Source organism: Euprymna scolopes, chromosome 16 (genome assembly GCF_053919585.1).
Source record: "Euprymna scolopes isolate OS-2025 chromosome 16, ASM5391958v1, whole genome shotgun sequence".
NCBI lineage: Eukaryota > Metazoa > Mollusca > Cephalopoda > Sepiida > Sepiolidae > Euprymna > Euprymna scolopes.
The window spans coordinates 115,778,631-115,789,208 of NC_136497.1; the positions used below are offsets into that span (position 1 = coordinate 115,778,631).

General features: G+C 32.6%; 1 pseudogene; it reads left to right on the forward strand.

The window, feature by feature from the left end:
- The first annotated feature begins 2,160 nt into the window (after window positions 1-2,160).
- Window positions 2,161-2,276, forward strand: LOC145296372 (5S ribosomal RNA; annotated as a pseudogene).
- The last annotated feature ends 8,302 nt before the right edge of the window (window positions 2,277-10,578 follow it).

Sequence of the window (10,578 nt, forward strand, 5' to 3'; positions counted from 1 at the left end):
GCCTCCAAACACACTTCATAGTAAAACAGAACTTTAATCAGGGATATAACATTAAAGCCATAAACTCACTTACATAATTAATCTAAAAGCCAGAATTTATCAGAAAATCCACTATTCAAAGTTTATTCGTATTTTTCCTTGATAATTTTGTCATTTTCTCATACTCTCACTCCCTTTTCTCCTTCATAACTTTTTAATTTCTGATCTAAAATACATCCATTCTGTTTATTTTTAAAGACTTTTGAATAATACTAATTTTCTATCATTTTCTGGTGAGAAGTATTTAGTTTCGATATTCCATGATCTAAAGAGGTTCCACGATTTTTCCTTAAATTAGCCATTTCTAACCTCGTTAGCATAATTATATATATATATATATATATATATATATATATATATATATATATATATATATATGTATATATACATAAACACGCATATATCTACACAGTCACAAACACACACACACACACACACACACATATATATATATATATGCTAAATTCAAAACTGGAAAATACATTCCCTAAACAGAACACTTCAGTAACACATGTACGTCTCCTTACTAATTTTGAACACAAAATAAAATTATACTAAATCTTATGATTATATGTCTTATCTTAACATAGATTAAACACATTACATACTTTTTATCGTAGAAAATATCCAAAATTAAAAGCTTAAGCGAAAAACTATATAGAAGAATTTACAATTCAAATAATTTGGTTTAATTTGTGTTTGATGACCACTCATCAAATTCAATGCAATCTGAAGTTGTTTATTTTACAAATGCGAGTCGTATCCCTATACACCTCTGCCTATAAACTGTTTCTAAAGTGAATAGAAAGTTAAGTAATATTTATTAATTGATGCTTTATAGTTATTGTTCAAATTTAAATAAAATGAACAAATAGCTTCCGGCCTCTTTTTGGCTAACATTTTTCATAAAACCTATTTAATAACTGTAGTCCATCGTTTTAACCTATTTTGTTAATCGTTATTTCTTAACTCGTATTTTCCATTCTTTTAATTAACATATTTAACATCGACTTATTTCTCAAAGAATGAACAACCGACTGCATTCCTAGGATTCCTTTGATTCCTAGGATTAAATATCTATTATTTTTTAACACTTACCTACTGGGTTCGAGTTAAACCTTTTCCAAATATCATTTTCAAACTTATCTTGTTTGCTTCTTACTTACTGGAGTTTGTCCCTTTTCATAACACGAGCACTTGCCATGAAAATACCGATAAAGAAGAGAAAGGCCCGCAACATCTCTTCTGTGAGAAAGAGGTTGCAGGGAACTAAAAAGAGCATTCTTTGCTAGGCTACGAAGTCTATTATGAACTCCGTAAAGGGGGGATAAGTTCTTTCTAGCAGTTCCTGCCCAGTTGTGGCAACAGTATTCCATCTTTGGATGTACCTGGCTCTTATATTGGTTGAGAATTGCATCAGCAGTGGATCTACTGGATCGATAGAAGGATCCCACTATTTTTCCAGCGACCTTGGAAACGGAGTTGATGTACGGGTTCAATTTCAGATCAGGGTTAAAGGTCAATCCCAGAAGCTTTCAATTGGATTGGAATCTTTATTAGTTTATAAATGAATGCAATACATACACATATATAAACATCTGAGCACCTAATTTTATGCATCTCCTAAATGTGAACAAAAATTAAATAAAATATATATATATGATGCATATATCTTATTAAACTTATTTATTTTTATGTGTATTTCAAATTAAAAGTTCAATTATTTTATAAAAATCAAACCAATAATATTTTCATAAAAATGAGTATATTAATACTTTGCAATTCTTGTGTAAAAATTAAATTTGGCCCACGTAACTGCTAGTGCGTTTCACCAACTAAGCCTTATGTTGTTATATATTTGGAAGGTCAGATTTCCTATTATGCTCTCTTTCATGGATTTCATTGTTATCGTTGTTTGAATGGATTGCATTGTTATTACTATTTCTCAGCCATAACGAAGCTTAAATGCATTTCTGTAAGCCATGTTTACTCTTTATATAAAAACACGAGGCAAGATTTACGAATATGAGTACGATGAGTATTCGATGTGTACGAATATGCGTATGTGCCCATATATATATATATATATATATATATATATATATATATATATATACATATATACACGACATAATCGCGTTGACACACCGGTTCTCGTCAGATCACCGAAGCTAAGCAACGTTGAGCCTGGTTAGTACCAGATGGGTGACTATTTGGGAATTCCTGGCATTTGTTTCAAGTCGTGCTGTACATACACTTAACTTGCCACGGATATTTAAAAATGTCGAATCAGGTCTGGTTGGAGATTGCACACCTCCTGCCAAAATATTTTACGCACAAGCACCATTCCTTTGTATCCATAGTCTGTCAAAGACTGAAGTAGCCTTTTATATATATATATATATATATATATATATATATATATATATATATATATATATATATATACATATATGCATATATATGTAAATTTATATGTATATATGTATGTATATACAGTGCCACGCAAAAGTATTGGATACATTTCATTTTACATCTTTAATGCTTGTCTCTCGCTCCTGGACAGGGTTCAAAAAAGAGTCGCCAACCTGATAGGTCCTGAACTGTCATTTAGGCTTCAACCTCTGTCCCATCGACGAGATGTTGCATCCCTCTGCCTGTTCTACAAATACTTTAATGGTGAATGCTCTGACGAACTGCAAACACTTGTACCTCCCCGAGGTAACTACCCCCGACAAACCCGACAAGCTACTCAGTCTCATCCCTTTACAGTGGAGATCCCTAGGTGCAAGAAAGCCTTTTACTCCAATAGTTTCTTCCCCAGAACTGCGGGTCTTTGGAACTCCCTTCCGGGATTCTGCTTTCCCAACTGTAATGATATGCAGAAGTTCAAGTGTAATGTTAACAAACATCTTTCTACTCTTCTCTCTTCATAATGACCCCGCTAATTAATTCCCTAATAGTAGCCACCTGCACTGTGCCTTGTTTGGGGTGAAAATTGAATAAAAAAAAATAGGGTTCAAGATTTTACCTAAAATTTGATCAGTATAGTCCTATTACTATTCTAAATTATATTTGGAGTAGTAATTACAAAATCAAAGTTTAGAAAGTTTATATTTAAGGAAATATGAATTAACAAACGCAAAAGTATTGGATACACTTTTAAAAATTATTTTTTTGAAATAAATTTAAATGACTTTTGCTTAGCGTGTTGCAATAATGTAAATAAGTTATCACTGACCAATCAGAGAGCTTTATATAAAAATAATTTTATAAAATTCTTCCAGTTTGGGCTCACTTCTTCAAAGTCAACCAGTTCATTTATAAAATTGCCTAAAACTAAAAAGTTGTCCATAGACATTCGTCAAAAATCATTGATAAGCACAATGAATGAAAAGCGTATTGAATAATATCAAGGGAACTTAGTCTACCACGTAGTACAATTGAAAACGTTATTAGAAAGTTTAAAAACCCTGGTGAAGCTGTTGCAAATCTTCCAAGATGTGGTCGGCCAAGGAAATTAAACGAAAAAAAATCAATATCGGTAAGCAGAAAGGTACAAAAAAAACCTTTTCTTACTCGTGGTGAAAGTCAAACCGAAGCTGGGATTAATGTGAACAATTATACGATCGGTAGAGTTCTAAATCGTGCAGGTTTTGTATCAAGGCCCCCAAGAAAAGTTCCATTTCTGAAGCTTAAACATGCCATATAACGTTTAAATTATGTTAAAACATATGGGGAACAACCACAAGAATTTTGGAACAACTTAATCTGGTCAGACGAAACGAAAATCGAAATCTTTGGAAAAACACAGCACCACACGTAAAATGTTATCGCCTATAACAAAAATAATACGATTCCTCCGGTAAAGTTTGGCGGTGGTCCGATTATAGTATGGGGGTGTTTTTAATCAAAAAGGTTCGGTGAACTAGAACTCATCAATGGTAGAATGAATAGACGTACGTACAGGGAGATTTTGGAGAAAACCCTCCAGAAATCTGCTGATTTGTTGGGACATAATAGCAATTCAATGTTTCAGCAGGACAATGATCCCAAGCATACTGCCAAACTAACCAAACAATGGCTTCGAAATAACGGAATTGACGTCCTTATTTGGCCCAGTCAGTCTCCAGACCTCAACCCAATTGACAATTAGTGGAAAATATTGAAGATCAATGTTCGCAAGAGGAATCCACAAAATATTCAACAACTAGAACAGTTCTGCAAAGAAGAATGGCGCAAAATACCTGCATATCTTTGCAAAAAACATGTGTGCAACTACAGAAAAGGATTGGTAACTGTTGAACGCAATAAATACTATGAAACCAAATATTAAATCAATGTATCCAATACTTTTTCGTTAGTTGATTTATATTTTCCTTTAATATAAACTTTTTAAACTTAAATTTTGTAATTACTACCAAAATATTAGTTAGAATAGTAATAGGAATATACTGACCAAATTTTAGGTAAAATCTCGAACCCTAATTAAAGTTATGAAGAAAAATGTAATGTGTCCAATAGTTTTGCGTGGCACTGTATATATTTATAAAAGTAAATGGTATGTTTGTATATGTGTATATAAATGTATGTATATATATGCATATACATATATGTGTATATATATATGTATATATATGTATATGTATATATATGTATATGTATATACATGTGTATGTATATACATGTGCATGTATATATATATATTTGTGTCAGGTCATGTCATATGCTACTGGTACCATGTAACCCAGTACTACCTGCCTCATGGTCGGGTCACCGGCGACTAAACTGGTTCCCCCACCAGACTTGTTTGGTGAGGAAGGCGGCTAGTCTCCCTGGAGGATTAAAAACAAGACCTTCCAAAGGGCGAATGAACTCTTTTTCTGGGTCAACGGCCAACTAGCACCGTGTATATTTGTGTGTGTGTATATGTGTATTGGGGTGGAGAGGGCTCCCGTAAGCCGTGGTGAAGGCAACCTTTCTAGGAGAAGCAAATCTCTGATTTAAAAAAACCATAAAGCGGGAGACCAGTACCCGCATTAAGCTGGTCTGCAGTTTAATTTGTTGCTGGCTATCTTGCTCTTGCTTGTTGCTGGATCTCAACATTTTGAACCGAGAGAGAGACTTAGCTGTCGTACAAAGCTAAGACTCTGTAACATCATCTTTGTATAGATACTCCCTCAGGCATTTGGTCTCATGCATTTTTAATGTCTGAGGGAGTGGCACTCGTCTGACAAGACGTTGCAATCATCATATATATAGATATATTTATATGTGTATATATATGTATATATATGTATATTCGTATATATATGTGTATATATATATATATATATATATGTGTGTGTGTGTGTGTGTTCGTGGGTGGGTGGGTGTTTGTGTGTGTGTGTGTTATATCTGTGTTTATGTTCAAAATTGATATGTATACTTTTTACTTCAATGGAATTTGTTGCATGCATTTGTAAAATAAGTTACATTTAAACCATCTGCTACCCAGTGTGAATATAAAACGGCAAAGTAATTAGTAGAGCTATGACGACAGCGTATTACTTTCCTTGTTTTGATTCTCATGTATATATCAATTGATATCTTATATGTTTTTATGTAGAGTGATGTGAACTTCGGTTGATAAAATTGTGTCTGTATCGGATATATACTTAAGAGTAAAAAACAATGAAAACAAACTACAGTTGTCATAGTCGTAGTAATTAGTCTACATTCCATGCAAAGCATGCCTATTTTTAAGCTGCTACATTCTAACAAACAATGAAAGAGTTTTTATATTAATCATCTTACGCTTAGAATCTCCCTTTTTCAATTATTGTATAGAGAGCAAATACTATGGAAAAAAGTATAATTCTCACCTCACACCAACACTGTCCAATTTCTCTGATCGATTTTAGTGCTTTCGTGTGAGACAAATATAAATTAATGGTTTGGATACATAACCAGAACTTCACCGCCCATTTCAACCTATTCAGCCATTACACAAATTGAAGGAATACATTGTCTAACACGTGCTTGGCAGGAGCTGATCACCTGCCAACGTATAAGTAAAAAAAAAACAAAAAAAACTGGGTGCTTTCGATCTAGCAACAATTGGCATGGCCTGGCATACAGCCAACTTTCTTAACGGGAGCCGTATGCAGTATTAGTACTGAAAATGCGTAAGCAGGAAAAATAAAATATTTCTTTTTATTGATGGAAAGGAAACGTACCAGTAACGAAATGAGTACCAACAAATATTGAGTTAATCAAAAAGCAGATGCATTATTCATTTTCAGAATTGATGTATTTATACGTTATTGGATCCTCCCGGTTTACAATAAATTGCCTCTGTGTGAAATGCCCTACATGAAAGAGTTGATTGCACGTATAAATGTTAGTAATTAAACGAAAGTGTTTATTAAAAACTCGAAAAAGCATGTCTACGCGGATAAATATTTAAATAAATACATTAATAGTATAAGAGGAGGGCCTAATGCATATAATATAGGAAAAAGCGGAAAATTCTTATCAATATCAAAAAGAACAAATAATAACTACGACAAAAATGACGATATCTCTAGCGAATTCGTGGTACCGACCAAATTCTTTTCGACAAAAATTAGAATTTTGCCAAATCAGTGATGCCAAGAAACGTACGGGTACGTGGATTAATTTTATAAATATAATACTTATACACAGTATTTCAAGCAAGCAACTATGGATTACAGTTACAGCTTTACTGTTTACTAAAGATGTCGGTCCCAGTCTAAAAACGGCTTATAGTGGGCGAGCCACAAATCAGCATCATTCAGAAGACAAACAATTGGAGGAAATAAAGAAATAAAAACTGAACACATGATCAAAACAAGCTGTGTAAATTTTTCTATTTCCACAAAACAGATATGTTGTGTATCATTATTGTTCATGTAAGGCATTTAAACGATGTTTATTTCATGTAGGGCATTTAAACGATATTTATTTCATGTAAGGCATTTGAACGATGTTTATTTCCTGTAAGGCATTAAAACGATGTTTATTTCATGTAAGGCATTTGAACGATGTTTATTTAATGTAAGGCATTTAAACGGTGTTTATTTCATGTAAGGCATTTGCACGATTTTTATTTCATGTAAGGTATTTAAACGGTGTTTATTTCATGTAAGGCATTTGAACGATGTTTATTTCCTGTAAGGCATTTAAACGATGTTTATTTCATGTGAGGCATTTAACCGATGTTTATTTAATGTAAGGCATTTGAACGATGTTTATTTCCTGTAAGTCATTTAAACGGTGTTTATTTCATGTAAGGGCTTTTAAACGATATTTATTTCATGTAAAGCATTTAAACGATGTTTATTTAATGTAAGGCATTTGAACGATGCTTATTTCCTGTGAGGTATTTAAACGATGTTTATTTCCTTTAAGGCATTTGAACGATGTTTATTTCCTGTAAGGCATTTGAACGATGCTTATTTCCTGTGAGGTATTTAAACGATTTTTATTTCCTGTAAGGCATTTGGACGACGTTTATTTCCTGTAAGGCATTTGAGCGATGATTATTTCCTGTAAGGCATTTGAACGATGTTTATTTCATGTAAGGCATTTAACCGATGTTTATTTCCTGAAAGGCATTTATACGACGCTTATTTCCTGTAAGGCATTTAAACGATGTTTATTTCCTGTAAGGCATTTAAACGATGTTTATTTCCTGTAAGGCATTTGAACGAGGTTTATTTCATGGAAAGCATTTAAACGATGTTTATTTCATGGAAGGCATTTGAACGATGTTTATTTAATGAAAGGCATTTAGACGATGTTTATTTCATGTAAGGCATTTGAACGATGTTTATTTCCTATAAGGCATTTAAACGATGTTTATTTCCTGTAAGGCATTGAAACGATGTTTTTTTCCTGTAAAGCATTTAAACGATGTTTATTCCCTGTAAGGCATTTAAACGATGTTTATTTCATGTAAGACATTTGTAACGATGTTTATTTCATGTAAGGCATTAGAACGATATTTATTGAATTTAAATTTTATTTACAAGGCATCAGTGCTTATAATTTGCTCACGAGTTCTTAGTTAGAATTAATGTTTGACGCATTGTTTTGTTGGTTTTCTCGCAAATTTCAATATCGTTGATAGGCTCGAGAGCGTATTGCTACAAAAAAGTTGTTTTTACTGATAATAGGTTGCTCAGCATATCAATCCAGCCACATGTTTAATTTTGTGAAATAGATCGAACAGTGAATATTATGATTATTTAGTTCATTATTCCTGAAATTGAATAATTCATATAATAGAAAAGAAATATAATAACTAATCCAAGATTGTCACTGCGATTGTAGATTATTTTTTTTGCGGTGACAAGTGTTTTAGAAGGGGTCTAGTCTATCATGTTTTTATGTCAGCATTTGGTGTTCATTATTATTCTTATTTAAAGTAATACTAATCCATTTGCTTATGGCTTGGTGGAGACATTCTATGTATACGTGAATAATTAACTTTTAAGTTATATCAATCTTTTTACTTCCCCTGGTATTTTTATCTTAATACATCATTATCTTTATGATGTATGCATATATTATTGACATTATTAGGTTCATAATAGGTCTTATACATTTATGCTTTCTGTTGATAGTAATTTTAGTAACCGAATTTGATTTATCTGTTTCCTCTTGTTTGATAATTTAGCTATTTACATTGACCACATTTGGAAAACTTCCAATTTGACATCGATGCAATGTATGGATGCATTGTTTATAGTGTGTAGCATTTTACTCATTTCTTGAACATACACCGAAACACTATTTTCTCAACTAATCACTGCACATGAAATATTCACACATGACATAATAAGCCAAACATATACCTTTCTATTTTCTTTATCCGTATTAGCTCCGGAATCAACACAACTGTGCATGTTACAATACAGTATAGGTTATTTATGGTAGAATTACTTTTAGCAACGAGGACATGCATGGCAAAAGACACAAAGGACCTATTAAAAAATAACAGCATCTACATATTGCTAACCGAACACATGTACACAGTTCATACAGCAATCTTTTACTGAAAGAATAGACGGCCCGATATATACGGACCTTTACATTGACGATTCCATTGCGATCCACATAAAGACATACTGTGCCACCAGAAACAAAAATTGGTATTCAATTTCACCTGAAAAGCGAACACATTGTTCTCACTTTTCTTAGAGTCTTTAAATATCAAATCCTTACTTATTTTGCATTCCGATTGTATTAAAGTATTGTTCATTAATTTAATTATTTTCTATGGATATACTTTGCTATTTTTACTTATTTACTCTCCTATAATTAACATTCGTAACACAGATTGTGGACTCTTTTACTCTAAAATTACTTTATTTAAGATTTAAGAAATCCTTAAGCAGTTTGACATGCCTCAAAAGATTAATATTAACTAATAAAGTCGGCATGTATTAAACATTTTTCGGAAATCAGATGTAATTATTTAGTGCAAATAAACAGTTGCCATGCAAGATTCTTCAGTTGCTATCGACTGTTTGTATATAATTATCTCCGTTGTGTTTCCGGCTGATTCATTTTTGCCAAGATTCCAATAGATTTTACACCTGAGTCACGCGATTTCTTTTATATTTTAAATATTTTCTTTTCATCTTCTTTAATATCATGGCCGATTTAGCTCAGCTGAATAACAATAAATCTAAAAAAAGGATCTTTTGTCTGGTTGGAAAATTGAATATTGGCCAATTGCAAGCCGTGATGATAAAACTGATAACAGGCACGATCAACATGGTCAAGTCAGACCTCAAACAGACTCGCTGTGAGAGTTCAATGCCCTTATCTGCAAAATATTCTGCGTCAATATAGTAGCAAACATAGAGAGAGAGACGGAGAGAGAGACGGAGAGAGAGGGAGACAGAGAGAGAGAGAGAGAGAAGGAGAAAGTAAAGCGAAAGAACCTGGGATGATGTTAATTTTACAAAACATTACTATAATTTGATTTAGAACAATGATACCTCAGTATTGCTGCGGCCGCTAATATTGTATATGGCATAACAGTAAGGTCGGTTATACTAAGCGACTGGAGTAATCTAGCCTATTAAAGGGGGCTGGAAGGAACCATTTTAGTAGCCTTCGACGAACGAAGTATTTTTTAAAAAATATATTCGAAAAAATATATTGTGGCTCTTTTAACAATCATACCATATAAAAATAACGTTACTGCGCAAATTATTTAATTTATGTTAAACGTAAATGTCAACACACGTCTAATCTTTCAAAAAATCATTATTATTTTACATTTAAGTAGGCCAGAGTTGTCTTTATCTAGGGCACCAGCTTTTCAAATCCCACTTTGCGATGCGTATGTTACATTATTCTGTAGTGAAAGGGGAGGTAAATCATACCCCAGAACAAGGGTTAAATGAAACTAATAATATGTGAACGCGATAACAATTAATTTAAATTAGAATACCAGAATATAAAAAGAAAGACAGTAATCAATGTATTTAAAATAATTTCACTGTTTAAATTATTGGCTCG